We start from the raw sequence: 21504 nt of genomic DNA, 5'->3' as shown, positions 1-21504 counted from the left end.
GCTTTTGAGTCTCACAGAGCTCTTCTTCTGGTTAAGGTCGTTATTAGCATGTTTAAGATGAATTTTCATGGTCAGAGATGTGTCCAGCAAGTCAATATTGTCACTGAGCGAACATTTGAACTGTAAAAGTAAAAGTAGTAATAGCATATGTATATAGATTACCTTAACTACTGTACCTGCCTGTATTTATACATCCCCAAGACATTTCCCACCTTTTCATTGTACTTTTAAATGAGTAGGGTTATCCCCATCTTGGGCACAGGGACACTGAGGCACAGAGTGAAAGGCAGTGACTTGGGCAAGGTCACACAGGAATGCTGTGGCAAAGCCAGGCTTTGAACCCAGATTGGCCAAGTCTCAGTCCCATGCTCTAGGCACCAGCTCATCCTGCCTCATCGTACTCCTGAGCCAGTTTTCCCAGGTAGTTTGTGAGGCCCAGTGCATGTTCAGACATGCTATTGTGTTACTTAGCTAGCCTGGCTGTGATGTTTTCTCCATCAGGGTCTGGGGCAAGGTTCTTATCTGGAGCATGAACAAACCAGATCGTTCTGGTGATGATTTCCATAGTCCAAGAGGAGGTCCACGCGTTGCTGCTACTACTGCATCAAGGTGGTCGGTGGATTCGTCCTGCTCATCCTGATAGCATCAGTCTTCACGGTGCTGTGGTATTTTCTAGGTAAGGGCCTCACTCCACAGAGGAGCAGGCTTTCAGACACGCCGAGGGGAATCAGGTGTATTGAAATGGCTAAGATTTCCAAAAGTGACCAGCGATTTGAGGGCCTCCCAAGCCAGATCGGACACTTGCAGTGAAGTCCTGATGGGTTCAGGTCAGGTTGCCGGGCGTTGCCTAAGACACCTGGAAGGGGATTTTCAGAAAATCAGGCCACTTTGAGGCATTTCACTTTGGTTACCTGAAAACGGAGGCCCCCCCAAATCACCAGTCACATGTGCAAATTGGCCAATGGGATTGCTCACTTGAGTCTGGCTTATAGGATCAGACCCATAGTTTGTATAGCCTTGAACTAGGACCTCATCTTCATGAGGGTTTCATAGTGTATCCTTGCTCTCCATTCCCTTCACCATCGTATCACGTTTAAACTGGTCCATAGCCCCACTGATGTCAGTGGCGCTCCTCCAGCCCCATATCCTTGCCCTCATGGCGCTGCATGCCTCCATTCTAGTCTGCCCCTCGGATTTCCTCTCTTATCCTGCCCCTTGCTCATCGTGCTCCCAGCAACGCCACTTCAGTAGCCTATTTGTTTCCTTTCTTCTGCAACACCCACAGACCCTCGCCCATGTCAAAAGCCTTCTCCACCCAACCGCTCCTATGGAGAGAGAGAGAAGAGAATGAGGTCAGTCAGACAAAAATATGCCAAACCCTCCTCTCGGGCTCCCAGTCTCACCACTTTGGGCTAGATGCTGATGCCCTTAAACCAGTTGAATAGGAGCCCACTGACACCAGTGGGACAGACGCCTCAGCTGGAGTAACATGGTATAGTTCCCCTGAATGGGAGTGTACCTACTGAGAGATTTGGCCTTCTGAGCAGAGTATGGTATTACCCAACCTGAGTAAAGCCCTTAGGTTATGTAAGCTCCTCAGAGCAAAGACTGTCTTTATCAGTATGTCTGCAGTGCAGTTAGCCCAGTCCCAGGGAATTGTAGGAGATTCTGTCTGTCTTTCTGGGCACACTGGGAAAATTGTGGGAAGGCAGTGCAGGACTGTCAGCACTCGAGTGGTTTAGCCTGCGTCCTCACTGCCTAGCGGACAGGTTACAAGCCTAAGTGAAAGCCTCACTCGGGTTTTAGCCTATACCCCAGGATGGGTCAGCCAACCTGGGTTGAAAAGCACCACTAAACTCAGGAGAGAGGGCTTCATGTGTGGACGGGATGGGGTGAGGGACAACACACGAGTAAGAACTCACGTTAACTCTGCAGTGAAGACAGATCCTAAGCTGGTGTTGAGCACATTGTCAGTGCTTAAATAATAACAATAAGGAATTTTCATTAATTAGGTGCCAGGTCCTCAGGTAGTGTAAACTGATGAAGCTCCATTCCTATATATTTAAAATAAGAGATGGCTGTGCAGAAGAGCGAACCAGATTATCTATAAGAATAATATTCAATGATGATATAAGTGATACATGACAATCAATAAAGTCTCTTCCCTTGGAGTATATAGTAAAAGCTTTTCAGTAGTTTAGAGTAGCTTTAATGCAAGGGCTACATTGTGTAATGAAGCATGGGGGGGAGCAGTGTGAATCAGACCTAACTCTGTTTAAATCAGTTGAGCTAAGCTAGTGCAAAGCTGCTGTGAGAGCAGAATCATGTCCTAAAGCCCCGATTCCCCTCTCTGTTACACTGATGTAAATCAGGACTGACGCCAGTGAAGTGAATGGAGTTACCCCCGTGTCAAACTGGGTGAAGGGAGAGAAGAATCAGGCCCTGGAAATTGGGAGCAAAATTGAAAGGCAAAAGTTACAAACGTCTACCATTGGAAGTTTTTGAGGAAACAATCTTGGGGAGTGATGCTGCAGAGTTGGGAACAGCCTGGTTGAGGCCATGAAAGAGCCACAGGCAGACTACTTCTGGGCCCACACCACCACGTATGCCTGCAGTAACTTAAACAGGTGTAACCTGGGCAGTAAAACAGATGCAGAGCAGAAATGGGCTCAAGCCAAAGCCGGATCCAAAGTCGGAGCACACCAAAGCTCAGGTTTGGGTTCAAAGAAAGGAGCCAGACGTTCAGTGAGGTGAACTAGTATGGCTCTAGCGCCGTGGCATAGTGTGTGTAGGGGCCCTGGTTTGGGACTCTGGAGAGCAAGGCTCTGTTCTTAGCTCTGCCACTGGCCTGCTGGGTGACCTTGGGTAAGTCACTGCCCCTCTCTGTGCCTCAGTTTCCCCATCTGTAATCTATACAATGGGGAGACTGCTATTGACCTCCTTGGTAAAGCACTTTGAGATCTAATGATGATAAGAGCTAGGTATTATTATTATTAAGGCAACGGAGCTATACCCATTTACGTCTGTGAGAATTTGGCTCAGGGAGTATTTGCAAAATTCAAATCTGGGTCTAGGTTAGACTTCAGAAAGATCCACCTCCCAAATCTGGATCTTGGTTTGGGCCCATCTCTAACAAACAGCTGGTTTTAAAATAAACTTGTGGTTCTTTTCCAGAGTTTTCTGGGCTTGTGTCACCCTTTGCTGTGAACATAACCAGGGTCCTAACAGGTGCTACTGCCATCCGAACACCCAGGCAACAGCCTATGCTAGTGAAAGACTCTCGATCTGCCAGGATTCTTTCTGGATACTTAACCATGAATTTTACGTCTCCGCAGCAGCTAACTTCAGCCCAAAATATCCCTGGGCAGGCTGAAGGAATTAAAACCAGTCGATATTTCATGGGCTCATTCCAGCTGGTGAATGAAATCTACTATTCCCGTCACAGCGACTCTGCTTCGGACACATTCAAGAGGGAGGTTGCGAAGCTGGAGAACGTGGTAGGCATGGTTCTTTTTCATTGTTCATGCTCCACACAAGAAATCTGTATCTCCATCAGCCGTCCCTTCCCCATTCTGTCTGTCCAGCCAGTCTCTGTTTACTGTCTTGTCTGTCCATCAGTCCTCACTCCCCTTATCTCATTACCCAGTGCCTTGCTTCAGGGGTAGATAAAATGTGTCCCAAATCACACACATGGAGTGTACTCTTGATCCCACTAAAGTCAATGGCAAAACTTCCATTGGTCTCAACAGAGTCAGGATTTTGCCAATGGTGTTTTACTATATGGCCAGCATCTACCTTCATTAATTCAGGGGTGTACCATGCAGAGACTACTGTTCCCAGTATGCACTGTTTCATCTTGAGCTGAGGACCCAGGGTCATAGAATATTGCTTAGATGTAAAGATGAGGCATCAGAGATAAGTCACCTCTACAGCTCTTCCCTCGCCTTCTTGGTTTCCTCCTCAATTCATCTGCATACTGCAATCCCATTGGCTGAAATAAGAGATGTTTGCGGGGTGGTAAGAAGGTTAGAGGTTGGGCCGGACTTCCATGTGATGAGAGGGCAAACACTAGGGTTATTTAACGTAGACAGGACAAGAGCTATAGGAGACTTGGTTGGGCATTGAGGATTAGGAAGGGGACTGTGGAGATGGGTCACTCCTGTTTTGACCTGTCCCATAAAACAAGAACAAGGGATCAGGTTATGAAATTAATGACAGGTGCATTTAACACAAGTAGAAGGAACTGAAGGGAAAGGATAGCCCTGTGGTTATGAATCTGGACCGGGACTCAAAAGAACTGGGCTTGGCACTCAGCTCTGCCAAACTCCCTCTGTGACCATGGGCAAGTCACTTGATTTCTCCAGACCTCAGTTCCCATCTGTTAAATGGGGATATTAATCCTTTCTCCCACCCTGTGTCTAACTTATCTATTTAAATTACAAAAACCTTGGGGTAGGCACTGTCCCTCACTATGTGTTTATACAGCACCTACCACAATGGGGCCCTCATCTCAAGCCTCTAGGTGATACCATAAAACCAGTCATTACTAATAAGCTCATCACACCGCAGATAATCAACCTGTGGAACTCACTGCTGCAGGAGGGTGGACGCAAGCACTGTGTGACGGATTATATACTCCACACTGGCACTCAGAGGGTTAACTGGAGCTAGCATGTTCAGTTAAAGAACCTGGCTGTCCCATGCTGGGTGGTGAGCATGAAGGGAGGAAACCCAGATGAGAAAGGAGCTGCAAGGAGAGAGGGGAAGAACTATGCAGTTCCTCTCTGGTCGCTAGAGAGTGAAGGAAGGGCCTAGAAACAGGCAGATTGTACGGTAAGCCCAGGAAGGAGCTGTGGGAAAAGGCCTGAAGGAAGGCCAAGGTAGGAAGAAGTTTAAGGAGGCAGAGAGGAATCTGGGACAGCAGACCTCAGCTGCTCACCACACAGTCCCTGGACTAGAGCCCAGAGCAGAGGGAGGGCCTGGGTTCCCCTACTGCCTGCTGGAAATGGTAGTGAGGACCCCCTGGCAGAGCCTGGGTAGAGGCGAAGAGTCTGGAGGAGTGAGCCCAGGGAGGGGTGCGTTTGAGTTTAGTTTATTGGACTCTCTGCTTATCCTGGAAGGGATGGAACTAAACGTGACGTGGCCGGAGAGCTGAGTCACAAGAAGAGGTGGGCAACAGCTATGGGGCTGGAAGGGCTGTTGGCAGAGGGCTCTAGGCAAAGCAGAGTCTGTCCTGCCCTCCCCAGCCATGGTGGGTCAAGTTAGGGGTGAGCCACTCTTCTACACACGCCGCTGGGTTTTGAGAGGCAGGGTAGTTTGATGGCCAGCCGTAGCAGGAATCGTTACAAAGGGTTACCATAAGGATGTCCCAATCTCCACACCTCTCCAGCTCCAGCCCCTCTACAGATCTTCCTGGGCCTTGTCTCCCCCCTCTCACCTCTTCACTCCACCCACTACATAGACTTTCTCCTTCCTTCCCACCTAGAGAACTCACCCCAGGATCTTGCAAGACTTATCTTCAGCACCCCATACAGACGCCCCTGCCCACCGCACACAGACCTCCCAGACTCCCTCGAAATCCCTGCACTCCTAGTTAGGGTTGCCACCTGTCCAGATTTCCCCAGGATCATCTCTCTCTGAGGTAGCTGTCCTGGGAAATCTGTCAGGGGGCTCAGCCCACCCTGCCCGCTGTCCAGTTGATGGGCTCAGGATCACCCCTGCTATGTCCCATTTTTTGCCTCTCAGACGTGGCAACCCTACTCCTATCCTCCTACCCCTGTCTTCCGCCCCTGCTCAGACCATTCCCGGGCCTCTGGCTGAGAACCTGGCAGCTCTGCTGTGTAATTGACACCGCATTTATCTAAATTACTGCTTTTCCTAATCCTCTCTCCATGTAGACTTCCTGCTCCGAGGCCCAGGTTTACACACGGCACGTTGACTGAGCCAGATTATTGGGCCCGCAGTTAAAACAACAAGTTAAATCTGCGGGGGTGGAGGGTAATTTTTTGCCACTCAACAGGATGCGTGGGCTATGCGAGCTCTGCCGGAGGAGGAGCTGGAATGAAGCAGGGCACCAAGGCCAGTCACCTGCCTGTGCAGACAAAGGATGGATTGAGCATGCACATTGAGAGGGTTATCGGGTTTCTCACCTGGCCCGTTAACAGCATATGGGGGCTGTGCAGCCCCCACTCACGTGGGGACCAGGCTGGGAATGGAACACACTGAGCTAAACCTGCCCCTGGTGCTGCAATTATGTCACCATGGCTCTGTCTCCTTGTGCACCTCAGGCCAGCCCCGGAATAGCACATGGGGGAAGGCGTGAGGGGCTGGGGACGCTGAGGGGTGGGAATATCTGAGAACCTCCTTGTGATCATGAGCACCTTGCCTTTCTTCCTTCCCTGAGTGGGGGAGAGGGGATCCTATTGCACCCTCATCAGTGCCTTGATGGCTTCCCCTCACCCCGTTCCTCCTCCCCACTGGCTGAAGATGCAACAGGCTCCCTTCTAAAACCTCCCCTCAACCAGTCATTGCTGAGGAGAATGTGGCTTTTCCTCCCAGGGCTCTGGGCTGTCCCCAGCCTTTGCACCCACAGCTTCTGATCACTTGTGGACAGAAGAGCTGGATGAGGGTTCAAACCTGGGTCTCCTACATGCCCGAGCACTAGCCACTTGACTATCCAAATGGCTCTTTCCCTCCCCCTTGTAACTAGCTGTGCAACAGGCACATTTCCCTCATGTGCCTCCATCAGTGGCTCCCTCCGTGGGCCAGCAGGGGTGCTCTAGCAACGGAGTCGTCCTGAACCTCAGTTGCATCTTGTATCACCTTGGCAATGCATCTGATCATTACCAGGCAGAGATTTGGGGTCCCCAGTCCCTTCTGCACTAGAGCCTTCCGTGGGGCTGAGTTTCATGCTGTTGCCATTGAGCTTTGCACTGTTCAAGAGGAGAAGCACAACTCCTTGAACAATTCTCTCCTAAACACCAGCTATCCCAGCGTAACCCTGGGTGGAGAGGGGAGGCCTCAATCCAGACCCTAGGGAGACCCACGGTGACGGCAACCACCTCAGTTGGCACAAATTGGTTCCCTTGCTACCTTCCTCTTACTGTTGTGGTGACAGCACAGAGAGTTGGGATTGTCAGAAGCACGGGGGGACATTTCCTACAGTATAATCATAGACTATCAGGGTTGGAAGGGATCTCAGGTGGTCATCTAGTCCAACCCCCTGCTCAAAGCAGGACTAATCCCCAGACAGATTTTTGCCCCAGATCCCTAAATGGCCCCCTCAAGGATTGAACTCACACCCCTGGGTTTAGCAGGCTAATACTCAAACCACTAAGCTGTCCCCCCCCCCATAATGTGAGGGCACAACTGCTCCTGGGCTAAGGACAATGTTCCCCACAGTGCACTGGGGGGAATAGAGAGCCCCTGAGGGCTGGGGAAACATTTCCCACAATGCATTGGGGGGAAACAGAGACCCATCCCCAAGGCTTAGGGAAACATTTCTCATAATATGGTGGGGACCAGAGACCCCTGAGGCTGGGGGAATGTTCCCCGTAATGCATTGGGGGAACAGAGAGCCCCCTGGGAAACATTTCCCATAATGCATTGGGGTGGGGGGGGGGCAAAGACCCTTGGAGGCCTCCCATAATGCACCGGGGAGAAGAGAGATCCCTGCAGAAACATGGCCCATGGGACAGAGGGAAGGGACAGACCTGGGTTAATTGGCTGAATAACCATCTTGTTTCCAGACCACGAGGTGTAGCTTGGGGAGGAGGGAATCACCCAGAGCAAGGGCTGCTCTGTGCTGCTGACTCCCTGCCAGCGGGCGGGGGGCAGGGTGAAGGGCACCGGAACCACCGGGGGGATAAATCTGGCTGCCAGAAGGAACCTTGGGGAGTGAAGGCCTCTGAACACAGATATCATCTCAGCCTGTGCCCCAGGCATATACGCACGGGCCCTGACATCAGCAAGGACAAGGCACGTCCAGCTCCTCCCTTCTCCAGTGCCAGCCCACGGGGCAATCTCCAGGGTTGGGTGGGGAGGTGGTATCAGATTCCTGCCCTGAACCGGCTCGGTTCAGCTCGGCTCCCTCCAGCACCAACGCAGGGCCTCCCGCTGGGCACATGCTGGGCTGACGTCTGTGCTCAGCAGCCGAACCCACTTCCCCACCGTCCCTCTAACTCTGCCTTCCTCCTTTAGTGCATAGCAGGGATGCTGGCATCAGTATACCTTTGTACGCCACGTGTGTCAACTGCCCGCTGCCCCGGCCAACTCGGGGCCTCGCAGCTCTAGCCTGAGAGGGGCTTTGGAGCAGCTGGGGTCTGTCACTTCACCTTCCGCAGGGCTGGGGTCACATGTTCACCCTGGGGCTTGCAGCACCCATGGTAGTGCTGATCCCAGCAATTCCCGTGAACCCAGCAGCGGAATCTTGCCCAAACGCTCCCCCGACTTTAGGCAGGAATGATATTTCCCAGGCCCCATCTCTCCTTCTCCCTCTGGCTGCGAAGCTCGGTGTTCGTTCCCGAGGGCTGGGAGGCCTGCCCAGGCTGCATGGGCATGACTGAGCACTTACGCTCTTGGACGGGCTCCCTTCTCCCCTTTGTGCCCGTGACAGCTGTGGCTGGCTCGGCACGGCCGGTCATTCCAGTGCATGGTGTGTGTCGGGGGGGGAGTGAACTTTCATCCAAGTTGTTGGCAAAGGGAACACTGTGTTGAGGAGGGAATGGGGTGCAGGGTCTGGCGAGATCCAGCAAGCGTTGGGGGAGCTGGGAAAGACCTTCCATCTGGTGATCTCAAAGCACGTCACTAGTGAACTGTGACAGAGGGTCCATCAAGTGAGGCTTAGACAGAGTGAGGGTGAGAACCCCGGAGTCCTACTTCCCTCTGCTCTGCCACTAGTCAACTCCCCCAGGCAGGGAGCGGCCAAGCAACTGCACCATTGCTCCTCCAGACCCCAGTTTGGATTATGAGCTGCAAACCATTAGGCAATGACTTAATATCCTCTCTGGCTCTCCCCCCCCCGACTCCTCTGTGTGTTTTCTGGCGTTCCCACTGTTCCATGAGGTCAGCAAATCACCCTCCCTTTTCTTTGTGTGAAATGTGTTTAGCTCACGCCTGGGGCGAGGTTTTAACCTCCCCATTCAGCACCAAAGTCCATGCTCACTCTCCTGGGCGCCAGCCAGCTGGGCAGCGTGTGATGTCCCAGGTTCAGGTGATCCCCGGGGAGTGGGGTTGTGCCTGGGTCTGGGCAGAGACTGGGGGACGGGAGTGCTTTTAAATGGAACATTCACAAATTCAGTCTGGGATGGGACGAGAAACCCTCCCCTCATGGAGTCTATAGGTGCCAATGAGACTGGCCCGTGGGGTGATTTGATAGCAGATAAATCCCAAGATGTCATTTCAGTGCCATGTCACTCCTACAGTCCAAACTCCTGTGGACGTCAGCTTGTGCTGTGCTGACCATTGGTACCCCATGATACATCAAATGTACAGTCGTTTGTTTTTCCTGCCGCCAGCAGAGCTCGGGGTACCTGACTCTCCTCTCACTCCTGCTGGTGCAGATGCAGGAGGCTTCTCCCCTGCACGCTCATCCAGGTGCTTCGGGGACATCCTTCGAGAGGCGGCTCAGAAAGCTTTGGGGTGAGCACAAGAGTTGCCAGACTGGCTCAGAACCAAGGACCATCCTTTCCAGTGGCCTGTCTCTGACAGTGTCAAGTATCAGAGGGGAGCCATGTTAGTCTGGATCTGTAAAAAGCGACAAAGGGTCCTGTGGCACCTTATAGACTAACAGACGTATTGGAGCATAAGCTTTCGTGGGTGAATACCCACTTCATCAGACGCATGTCTGGTAGCACTAGATGCTTCAGAGGATGATGTAAGAACCCCTCCCCCCACTGCAGCAGATGGGGGAGAATCTGCCCCCTACATTAGCTCTCATCCTGGTCTCTAATAGTTAGAAGTTAATTAATTAATCACTTGGCGATTGCCTGTTCTGTTCATTCCCTCTGGGGCACCTGGCATTGGTCACTGTGAGAAGACAGGATACTGGACTAGATGGACCTTTGATCTGACCCAGTAGGGCCATTCTTATGTTCTTATGCTGCCTAGTGCATAGGGCACTGGACTGGGACTCAGGAGAACTTGGTTCAGTTCCCAGCTCTGACACTGCTTTGCTGGGTGGCCTTGGGCAAGTCACTTTCCTCCTTGTATCTGTTTCCCCACCTGTAAAATGGAGATAATGATACCCACCTCCTTTGAGATCTATGGCTCAAAAGTGCTATAGACACCATAGGTAGTATTAAGATTTAATATCCCTGCCAAAGTTTTTGTAATCATTAGTTATGATAATGGTGTATAGTCTTGGTAAGTGTTCATTTGTGTTCATTGCCGGGGTTTTTATTTATTGTGAGACGGGGGATGGTTGATGCATGGAGGGATGTTGGAGGACTGATGAGGGGACGTTAGGGACATGCATATCAGGGGATCGGGCGTCTAGAGCAGGGATGCTGCGTGGGGCTTAGTGCAGTCAGGCAGTTTCACACGCAGATGGCAGGTTGTGTGTCTAACTGGCAAGGGCCATGCCTGGCTTGCAAGATTTGCATACACAACTGGGGCAGATGCATGTGCAAATCTCATGCGCCGTTGCACATGCCCAGGGTAGAAAAGCTCCTTTTACGATCATTAAATCGTTATCACAGGAGTTCTACTCCTCGCTCCAGGTGTGCCACGATGAAGTCAAGAGGGCCACCACCAGCTCAGAAATGCCAACACATTCTGAGGGAGAGTCTCTTAAATCAGTGGGAGCCCCAGCTGTGCATCCCATGAAGAGAAGGGGACCCTTAATGTGTGTACACGTCATGGTTCCTCTATGGTCAGAAATTGGAGGCACTTCTGTTGGGGCGTTGGAATATTGCCAAACTCATGAGCGCCAAAATCCGGAGCCAAGCCCCAGAAAATCACGAGATTGACTTAAAATTCGTGAGATTTTTTTTTTTAAATAGTAAATTTTGGGCTCTCTTATTTGCCTTCTGGATCCACTTGCTTCACGCTTCCAACCTTCTCTTTGCAGCCACGGGGGTTAAACACATGCTTACGGCACGGAGTATGGCAAGCTGAGATGTAACTCAACAGCGCACCAGAGTGCCACGCACTAATTGTCCGGGTGGACCCTGTTGCTGCACACTAAAAGTTCCCTAGCGCGCTTTGCTGGGGGGGGGGGTAAATAAAAGCTGAGATTCCCCTGCAATCTCTTAAATCCAGCAGCTGGGGGCGGGGGGAGAGAGGGTAGTTAAAAACACCAAATATCACGAGACTTGTGATCAAACCGCAAGAGTTGGCAACACTGCGTTTCTCTATCTGTTCATTCATCTGAGCTTTGAATGCAGAGAGCAGCAACCCACTCTTCCCACTGACATAAAAGAGGAACATAACAAATGGGCGTTGCACACATGAATGTCAAGGAGAACCCGCCAGTTACGGTAATTCCTGTGTCAGCATTACGGTACAAGGTCTGCCTGACATGTGCCATGGCAGAAGAATCTGCCGAGGGAAGGCAGAACAGTAGTTCTAGGAACCAGTCATTTTGTTGTTCCTAATTTTTCAGAATGACTTGTCCGAGATAATCTCTGAGCGATAACATGGCTCAGAGCAGAGGTCAAAGCTAGCACCATTTTAGCTCGCTCTGATTTATTATGAATGAATGATTATTGTTTATTTGTATTCTCGGAGAGCCGAGGAGCCCCCTTCCTGGACGAAGACCCCATGGTGCTGTCCAAACACAGAGCAAAAAGACGGTCTCTGCCCCAGAGATTGGGCAATCTCAGTATACGAGACAACAAATGGATACAGACAGAAGGGGGAGTACAAGGAAACATTGGTCAGCCTGATAGGCAGCGGGTTTGAAAATTCTGACCTATCTTACAGGGCTTTGTCGGTAAATAAAAGGCTAATAAGAGGCAGGAAAAGTACAAGTCAACTTCGTTTCCCAAAGACACTGATCCTTCTCACAGTGCTGCTGGGAGGAGCATTAGCAGAAATCCCCCGTTATGTACCTGTTCATAGCGTCTGATCTGGCAAGGATCGAAGGTAAGAGACAGGTTTCTAGATGGGGTGACTCAGTCCCCTAAAAGGGACAGGGGATATAAAGCCAAACATTGGATTCTCCACTGAACGTAGGTGGGCTCAGGTGACCAGGTCTCTGACACCTCGTGTGTCAGGGCATGAGGTGGGGTCCGGACAGAACTTCCCCGCTGGCGTGTCGCAGAATTAGGTGCCTTGTGTGTGTTTTACATCTTCCCCTCCGGCACTCAAAGCTGGCCGCTGTCAGAGAGCAGAGCTGAGTCCAAGCAGCCCCTCGAAAGCGGGGAGGTTTGGATCCAGTTTGGACCCATCACTAAAGACAGGGATAAGGACCCTTCCGCCGCCCCCTTCCCCATGGGGGGTTGTGAGGCTCAGCTCCGCTGTGTTTGTAGACGGGTTTGCAACCCTCAGATTGCAGGCCCGGCGGAGGCACCGAGCAGGATTAATTTCTTGAATGGGTGTCAAGTTCTCTATGAGCTCAGTTCTGCAACCAGCATAGGTGATGCCTGCAAGTGACAGTAATAAACAGGGATGTTGGAAAATGGGTCTGAAATGAATGACACAGCTTGTAGCTGGGGTCTGGGGAGATGTATGTCCGGCCTTGGGGCTTGAAGGGCAGCATGGACAGAAACACCCCTCTCCCCACTGCCAGCTAATCCACGGCAAGGTAGGTGAGGGCTGCCCTCCGAAAGCGACTGTCAGGTTGCTGTCTGGAGAGGCAAGAGGGGTTTCAGCTAAGCAAGCAGCCCCGATGGAGGTGCTGGGATGTGGAGTGGGGTAAAGGTCCTTCGGGCCTACAAAGTTCCAGAGTGAGGAAAGGGAAAAGAATTTAACCTTTTTGCCCCTGATTAATTATTCGTTCTCTAATCCTCTGCCCCTGAAACGTGACCTGCTTGGGAACCAGCAAAGCCTGTAATGAATTCGGATTTATTAGCTGAGGTCCGTACAGGGCTTTGATCATGCTGAGCGCTGTATAAAGCCCGAATACTGGCACTAAGAGATGACGGTGATGAGCATTCTGGGAGATCCGAAGGATTTGTCTGCACTACCGGCTGCTGTAGGGCCGTACTATAGATGCTTCCTGGGGGAGGGTTCCGCTGATGCGGTTAATCCATCTCTCCGAGAGGCGGGAGCTAAGTTGACAGAAGAATTCTTCCGTCGACCTGGCTGCATCTACGCTGGATTCTACTTTGATCTAACTACGGTGCTTGGGGCATGACAGTTTTCACAATGTAGCTAGGCCAATGTAATTCTGAAGTGTAGACCAGGCCTAAGATGACTAGAGAGAGCCCATTGTGGACTCAAACATCCCACCTTGGAGGAAGAAATCTACGTGTCTAGACACATCATGCATTTTTGGCCCCGCTTTGGGCTTGTGTACATGGGGACGCTCAGGAAAGTGAAGATGAATTAACTAAAGGTGTGACGTTAAAGCGCAGTAAACCCCTGTGTGGACGCTCTTATTTAGAAGTAATGGGCTTTAACTTCAAACCTGAGTTATTTCCTCTGACCTTTCCCATGAAGACCCACCCAGCTGGGAGGTGAAGAACAACCTGATCAAGACATTTCAAATCCCCTCACTTCCGTCGCAGCAGGAATCTTAATCAGTCACCGCTTCAAAGAGCTCTGCTGGAAACAGGCTGAGACAGTCACTTGCTATTTACCCTGCATCTCTCTAAGGTCTCTGTGCAGCTCTTATCAGTGTGGCAGGATCACTTTACATAGGACTTAGCTTCATAAGTGCCCTAGAGGAGAAAAAACAGCAAGCCCTTGTTGCCCAGGGAATCTCTGGCTTCTGCTTTCTTTCCTAGCATTTACACATTTATCCTGCAGTAAAACTATCTGAACAGGAAGAAGAACCTTGTGTCACTCTTCAGACCCCATGTGACTGAGCAAGCAGCAACGGAGGCCTAAGGATGCCCTGGTGCTCTAGGTTTTAGGGGTAGGGCAGGCCTTAGTAAAGCTGGAGCTAATGAGCCCCATCTGGTTTGATTGCCAGGGTGAATCAGCAGAATCGCCCTGCAACTCCACACAGCATCCTAAAGCCTGACCCCTGCTTATTTCCTCCCATAATGCATCTATAAAGGGAGAGTAGCTTTCACGTGGGGGAGAGGCCACGAGTGCCTGTGACATGACTAATTCATGAAACGGTAACGTTAAAAGAAAGGAAACAGGGCCCTAGGGACCAGTCCCCACAATGAGGTGTAATAAGCCCTCCTCAGGGAAGTGCTCTAGTCTGCAGAACGTAGTGAGAAGTCCACAGAGTCTTATTAAGATACCTGAATGCAGCCAGAATGTAGAGGAGCTTGACTTTTTCCCTGGACCGATTACAAGGTGTTATTAGACTTGTTTTGAAGCTCACCGGTGACAGCGCAAGAGCTGAAGAGCTTGCGGTGATAAACTCTCTCCTCAAAACAGCCATGGGCCTGCCCCGTCAGTTATGAATCATCATCATTTATTATTATTACCCACGCATACAAGGTGCCCGTCCCCATGGTATCTGGGTGCACGTGTGAGAGTTTTGTTGGCCAGCGGAGTGACTGTTGCCGCTCGCATTGTGACTTCTGTGAGTGCGCCAGCCCTTTTGGCTAACGCCGCCTAGAACGGGACGACGAGGGGCAGGTGTATAAAACACAGTGAGGCGTACGTGTTGCGTTGTGTAGACAGTGCAGGTGTATGTTGTGCCACTGGGGAAGCTAAATATGTAGGATTGAAATTAGAACTGGTGGAAGGTGCTGTTCTGTTGACATCCCTGCTTGCAACAGATCTGGCCGTACTTCCACACGGCGTGTGAAGGAAGTGGGTTGGTATAGTGGATCCACAGCTGGGACAGGTGACTGCTTGACCCCTGTAAGCCTGGCAGATCCATCCCTTTGGATGTATGAATCACCAAGGTCTCTCATCCAAGTGTTGATCTAGCTCAATCCTGCTTAGCTTGGGAGATCTGACTGGTTTGTAATGATAAAACAAGCCGTGAATTACTGCAAAGAACTGGAAGGACTTACTGTTGCAACTCTTCCATTATTTGGTGTTTTTCATGAAGGCCCAACTGTTGGAATCAGGTTATTACCTGAGAATCTCAGCTTTCATTATAGCGACTGTCACGGAGTGTGGGGGGACACAAGGCCCTGCACCCCCGGCTTCCTGCGATTCACCATGACTCTCATCCAGCCAGTAAAGCAGAAGGTTTATTTAGACGACAGGAACACAGTCCAAGACAGGTCTTGCAGGCACAGACAACAGGATCCCCCCCCAATTAGATGCATCTTAGGGTCCCACGGCACCACAGCCCCCTTGGGGGGTCAGAGCCCCGTCTGCCTCCCAGCCATTCCACCAGCCAGCTCTGAAACTCTCCCCCCAGCGTCCCCTCCCACAGCCTTTGTTCAGTTTCCCGGGCAAAGGTGTCACCTGGCCTCTAACCCCTTCCTGGGTTCTCATGTTACATGCTCAGGTATTCTCCCTCACGGCCAGTCTCCCATCCCCCAATGCAGACCGTCCTAGCCACACTCCCCTGCCTTCCCAGCCAACACTCCCCACTCAGCATTCAAAGACCACAGTAAGAACAGTCCCAGTTCGTCACAGCGACACACCGGCTCTGCCGCTGTTACGGCCGGGAACTCCTTTCTGGTTCTGAAAAAATAAACTTCTGGCCACTGTGGGTGCAGAAAAAGCTTGAAAATGTGACTCCCAAGCTCACGAATGACAGGAGGCAAATGAAAAGAACGTCTAAGACTTAATATTTTTCAATCATTCTTTTCAAGATAATCTCGTGATTTTTAAGGCCTGATCGCGATTTCTGAACATTTAGGGTTGGCAGCACTGCCAGGCCGGATCTGGTGTAAACAGATGGAGTTGCGCTGAAGTCAGTGGAGCTACACCGATATTTACATCAGCTGAAACTCTGGCCCATCTGGCCTAACACAGGGATCAGCTGAGAGCAGAGGATGACACGGTTCTTGTATGTTCCTGCAGCTTTACCGGTGCATGCCCAGAAACAAGGGATTTGGGCAGAGCAATGGTGGACAAAAGCTTTGCCCCTGTTCTTTAGTAACACAAACACACAGGTCTCCTCAGTGACTCAGGCCAGGCCTACACTAAAATATTAGGTCAACCCAACTACCTTGCTCAGGGATGTGAAAAATCCACACCCCTGAGTGACGTAGTTAAGCCGACCTCAGCAGCAGCATAGACAGTGCTAGGCCGACAGAAGAATTCTTCAGCCAACCTAGCGGTCTCCTCTTGGGGAGGTGGATCACCTACAGCGATCGGAGAACTCCTCCCGTCGTCGTAGTGAGGGTCTACCCTGCAGTTGGGCCGCTGTAGTCGTTTAAGTGCAGACATAGCCTATAGGAGGCAGGGAATTTGTCATCTTCCTTTGTTTCTCATGGTGTCCAGGGAACTCGTTCGTGGTTGTTTGAAGCACCACTCGCTCGCATAGAAAGCAGCAACCCTGGCTCATCTTCATGCTGCTTGGGGACGGTGGTTAAATAAATATTAACTGGAAAATCTTGAAGGGTTTGTGTCACAGGCGTGGCTACCCTGTAGCAACTCCTGCTGACCTAATAAATTAAATAAATAAATTAATTAATTAATGGAGATATCCCATCTCCTAGAACTGGAAGGGACCTTGAAAGGTCATCGAGTCCAGTCCCCTGCCTTCACTAGCAGGACCAAGTACTGATTTTGCCCCAGATCCCTAAGTGGCCCCCTCAAGGATTGAACTCACAACCCTGGGTTTAGCAGGCCAATGCTCAAACCACTGAGCTATCCCTCCCCCGAATGTGGCACTGCCTTCGCGCCTCTGCTCCCTGCTGCAGTTGCCCCCTCCCTGGTGGGCCCCTGCTGCCTTCCCACACAGGCTGGAGGTGGTGCCACAGCTGAGCCCTCTGGCCAAGTGACTCACTAAACCTTAACCCCTCCCAGGGTAACAAACGGCCAAACAAACAAAAGGTTCTTCCACCCGCTGGGCCTCTCTTCAGCCCACCCTGTGGGTTCAGCTCCAGCCCTCTGGGCTCCCTTCCAGTCCCTCTGTTCTTGGACAGAGCCCTGACTCCCGGCTGCTTCTCTGGAGCCCTTCCAGACCCCGCTTCAGGACCTGCCACAGCAGCCCACATGCTCCCTGTGGTTCCTCCCCACACTGAGCCCTCTGCCCTTTTAAAGCCCAGGTGTTTACCAGGCTGTCACATGACCCCATTAGTTAGGGTTACCATATGTCCGGTTTTTCCCGGACATGTCCGGCTTTTTGGTAATCAAACCCCCGTCCGGGGGTGTCAAGGCTGGATCCCCACTTTGAACTTTAGGGTTCAAATGTAGGGGCCTGCATAAAAACTTCTAAGCTTATCTACCAGCTTAGCTTTGGTCCGCTGCCACCATCACAAGAATTCCCTCCCTGGGAAGCCTTGAGAAACCTTTCACCAATTCCCTGGTGAACACAGATCCAAACCCCCTTGGATCTTAAAACAAGGAGAAGTTAACCATCCCCCCTCCTTCCTTCCACCCTCCTTTCACCAACTCCTGGTGAATACAGATCCAAACCCCCTTGGATCTTAAAACAAGGAGAAATCAATCTGGTTCTTAAAAAAAGAAGGCTTTTAATTAAAGAAAAAGGTAAAAATCATCTCTGTAAAATCAGTATGGAGAATACTTTACAGGGTAATCAAACTTAAAGAGCTCAGAGGACCCCCCTCTGTCTTAGGTTCAAAGTACAGCAAACAAAGATACACACTCTGGTAAAAAGGTACATTTACAAGTTGAGAAAAACAAAGTAAATCTAAGACGCCTTGCTGTCTTTTTACTTACTAGTTTGAAATAGGAGAGACTTGTTTAGAAAGATGGGGAGAACCTGGATTGATGTCTGGTCCCTCTCCGTCCCAAGAGCGAACCACCCCTTAAAACAAAGAGCACACACAAAAGCCTTTCCCCCCCCAAGATTTGAAAGTATCTTGTCTCCTTATTGGTCCTTGGGTCAGGTGTCAGCCAGGTTACCCGAGCTTCTTAACCCTTTACAGGTAAAAGGATTTGGAGTCTCTGTACACAGAGAGCTGTTACCCTTCCCTTCATAGTTATGACACGCCCCCCAAATCACAGATAGTGTTGGACGTTCGGTTCCACACTGGCTGTGATTTCTTCCTGGAGTTTTAGGAGAAAACAGAGTTAATAAGACATACTACTGATTATATAAAAACTAACAATGTTTCATTCCAAGAACAATGGTTAACCAGTTAACTCTGGGAAACTTTCCCGGGAGAGTGCATCAGCCACTTTGTTAGAAGCTCCCGAAATGTGTTGTATTTCAAAATCAAAATCTTGGAGAGCTAAACTCCACCGAAGAAGTTTTTTGTTATTTCCCTTGGCGGTATGAAGCCACTGTAGCGCAGCATGGTCTGTTTGTAGTTGGAAACGCCGTCCCCAAACATATGGGCGTAGCTTTTCCAGCGCGTACACAATGGCGTAGCATTCCTTTTCGCTGATTGACCAGTGACTTTCCCTCTCAGACAGTTTTTTGCTGAGAAACACGACAGGATGGAATTCTTGATCCGGTCCTTCCTGCATTAAAACTGCTCCCACGCCTCTCTCGGAAGCATCTGTGGTTACTAGGAACGGTTTGTCAAAGTCTGGGGCCCTTAGCACAGGGTCAGACATGAGTGTTGCCTTAAGCTGGTTAAAGGCCTTTTGACACTCATCAGTCCACTGAACTGCATTTGGCTGTTTCTTTCTGGTTAGGTCTGTCAGCGGGGCGGCGATTTGGCTGTAGTGTGGTACAAATCGCCTATAGTATCCGGCCAAGCCTAAGAAGGATTGGACCTGTTTCTTTGACTTTGGAACCGGCCACTTTTGGATAGCATCCACTTTGGCCTGTAGGGGATTTATAGTTCCTTGACCCACCTGGTGCCCCAGGTACGTCACTCTGTTTTGGCCTATTTGACACTTTTTAGCCTTAACAGTTAGTCCTGCCTGTCGGATGCGCTCGAAGACTTTTCCCAGGTGCTCCAGGTGCTCTGTCCATGAATCAGAAAAAATGGCCACATCATCGAGGTAGGCAACTGCAGATTCTCCCAATCCCGCTAAGAGACCATCTACAAGTCTTTGGAAGGTGGCGGGTGCATTTCGCAACCCGAAAGGGAGTACATTGAATTCGTACACCCCTGCCTGGGTGACGAAGGCTGACCTTTCCTTAGCGGGTTCATCTAGTGGTACTTGCCAGTACCCTTTGGTTAAGTCTAAAGTAGAGATGAATTGGGCATGTCCCAATTTTTCCAATAGCTCATCTGTGCGTGGCATTGGATAGTTGTCAGGACGAGTTACAGCGTTTAGCTTACGGTAGTCCACGCAAAAGCGTATTTCCCCATCTGGTTTGGGAACTAGAACCACTGGAGATGCCCATGCACTGTTAGAGGGGCGGATTATACCCATCTGTAGCATGTCCTGGATCTCCCTTTGTATAGCAGCTTGGGCATGAGGTGACTCCCGGTAGGATGGGGTTCTAATTGGGTGAGCATTACCTGTGTCAATGGAGTGGTATGCCCGTTCGGTCCGTCCTGGAGTGGCTGAGAAAATCGGTGCAAAGCTTGTGCACAGCTCCTTGATCTGCTGTCGCTGCAGACGTCCCAGGGTCGTGGAGAGGTTCACCTCTTCCACGCCACCATTCCTTGTTCCTTCGTAGTAGACACCTGCAGGCCACTCCGCGTCATCTGTTTCCTGGGCTGTAAACTGGCAAACGTTTAATCCTCTGGAATAAAAGGGCTTAAGAGAATTAACATGGTATACCTTAGGCTTTATGTTGGAGGTGGGGGAGGCTATGAGATAGTTAACAGCTCCTAGGCGCTCCTGGACCGTGAATGGTCCTTCCCACGACGCTTCCATTTTATGGGCCTGGAGCGCCTTTAAGACCATGACTTGGTCTCCTACTTTGAAGGACCGTTCTCTGGAATGTTTATCATACCAGGCCTTTTGCTCTTCCTGAGCATTCTTTAGGTTTTCTTTAGCAAGGGCTAAAGAGTGTCGGAGGGTGTTTTGTAGGTTGCTTACAAAGTCTAGAATGTTAGTTCCTGGAGAAGGCGTAAACCCCTCCCATTGCTGCTTCACCAACTGTAATGGCCCCTTAACCTCGCGGCCATACACAAGTTCAAATGGTGAAAACCCTAAACTGGGATGTGGTACAGCCCTGTAGGCAAAAAGCAACTGCTGCAACACTAGGTCCCAATCATTGGAGTGTTCATTTATGAATTTACGTATCATGGCCCCCAAAGTTCCATTAAACCTCTCCACCAGACCATTGGTTTGATGGTGATGAGGGGTGGCAACCAAGTGATTCACCCCATGAGCTTCCCACAGGGTTTTCATGTTCCCTGCCAGGAAATTAGTTCCCGAATCTGTAAGGATGTCGGAGGGCCAACCTACCCTGGCAAAAATGTCTGCTAATGCCTGGCACACACTTTTAGTCTTGGTGTTGCTTAAGGGTACAGCTTCCGGCCATCGGGTAGCAAAATCCATGAAAGTCAGTACGTACTGCTTTCCTCTGGGTGTCTTCTTTGGGAAAGGACCCAGAATATCCACAGCTACTCGCTGAAATGGGACCTCAATTATGGGTAGTGGCTGGAGAGGGGCTTTAACCTGGTCTTGGGGCTTTCCCACTCGTTGGCACACCTCACAAGACCGGACATAATTAGCAACGTCCTTGCCCATTCCCTCCCAGTGGAAGGACTTCCCCAACCGGTCTTTGGTTCTGTTCACCCCAGAATGGCCACTGGGATGATCATGGGCTAAGCTCAAGAGCTTTACCCGATACTTAGTGGGAACCACCAACTGTCTTTGAGGATGCCAGTCTTCCTGGTGCCCACCAGAAAGAGTTTCCTTGTATAAAAGTCCTTGTTCTACAACAAACCGGGATCGGTTAGAAGAGCTGAGAGGCGGTGGGGTGCTCCGTGCCGCCGCCCAAGCTTTCTGAAGGCTGTCATCTGCTTCCTGCTCGGCCTGGAACTGTTCCCTTGATGCTGGAGACATCAGTTCCTCCTTGGACTGTGGACTGGGGCTTGGTCCCTCTGGAAGCGATGCAGGTGCTGGGGCTGTTTCCACTGACCGTGAACCGCTGTCCGCTGGTGCACTATGTGGTATCTCAGGCTCTGGCTGAGCCTCTTGGGTAGGGTTATCTGCTGCTTCCTCCAGTTCAGGCTCGCTGGTGCCCTCTGGCATTGGAGTTGTAGACGGGTTTGCAAGCGCTGGACTCAGTGCCGGCAATGGTTCTGGTGCTGGTTGCGTTGCCAGTTCCGGTTCCGGGACTGGCTTTGGCTGGGTCTCTGGGATTGGATCCACTACGGCTGTTGCAGTCGTTGGCAGGGGATCCGGTTCCACCACCTGTGTTTGGGTCTCCGGTAACACAGACGGGGCCCTGGTGGACGGCTCAGGAACAGGGATGGGGGTGAAAGC

The 21504-nt window shown here is 50.8% G+C and overlaps 1 long non-coding RNA gene across 1 annotated transcript; it reads left to right on the top strand.

Annotated features, from left to right (window-relative positions):
• Positions 1-515: 515 nt before the first annotated feature.
• LOC112111999 lies at positions 516-12034 on the top strand. Its single transcript, XR_002908551.2, has 3 exons — positions 516-676; positions 3336-3497; positions 11923-12034. It is a non-coding gene; the product is annotated as an uncharacterized LOC112111999 (long non-coding RNA).
• Positions 12035-21504: the final 9470 nt, after the last annotated feature.

The sequence above is a fragment of the Terrapene carolina genome, unplaced genomic scaffold (genome assembly GCF_002925995.2).
Source record: "Terrapene carolina triunguis isolate 2854851 unplaced genomic scaffold, T_m_triunguis-2.0 Scaffold231, whole genome shotgun sequence".
Taxonomy (NCBI): Eukaryota; Metazoa; Chordata; order Testudines; family Emydidae; genus Terrapene; species Terrapene triunguis.
Note: the sequence above shows the minus strand (reverse complement) of the source record. Positions and strands in the feature narration are given on the sequence as shown.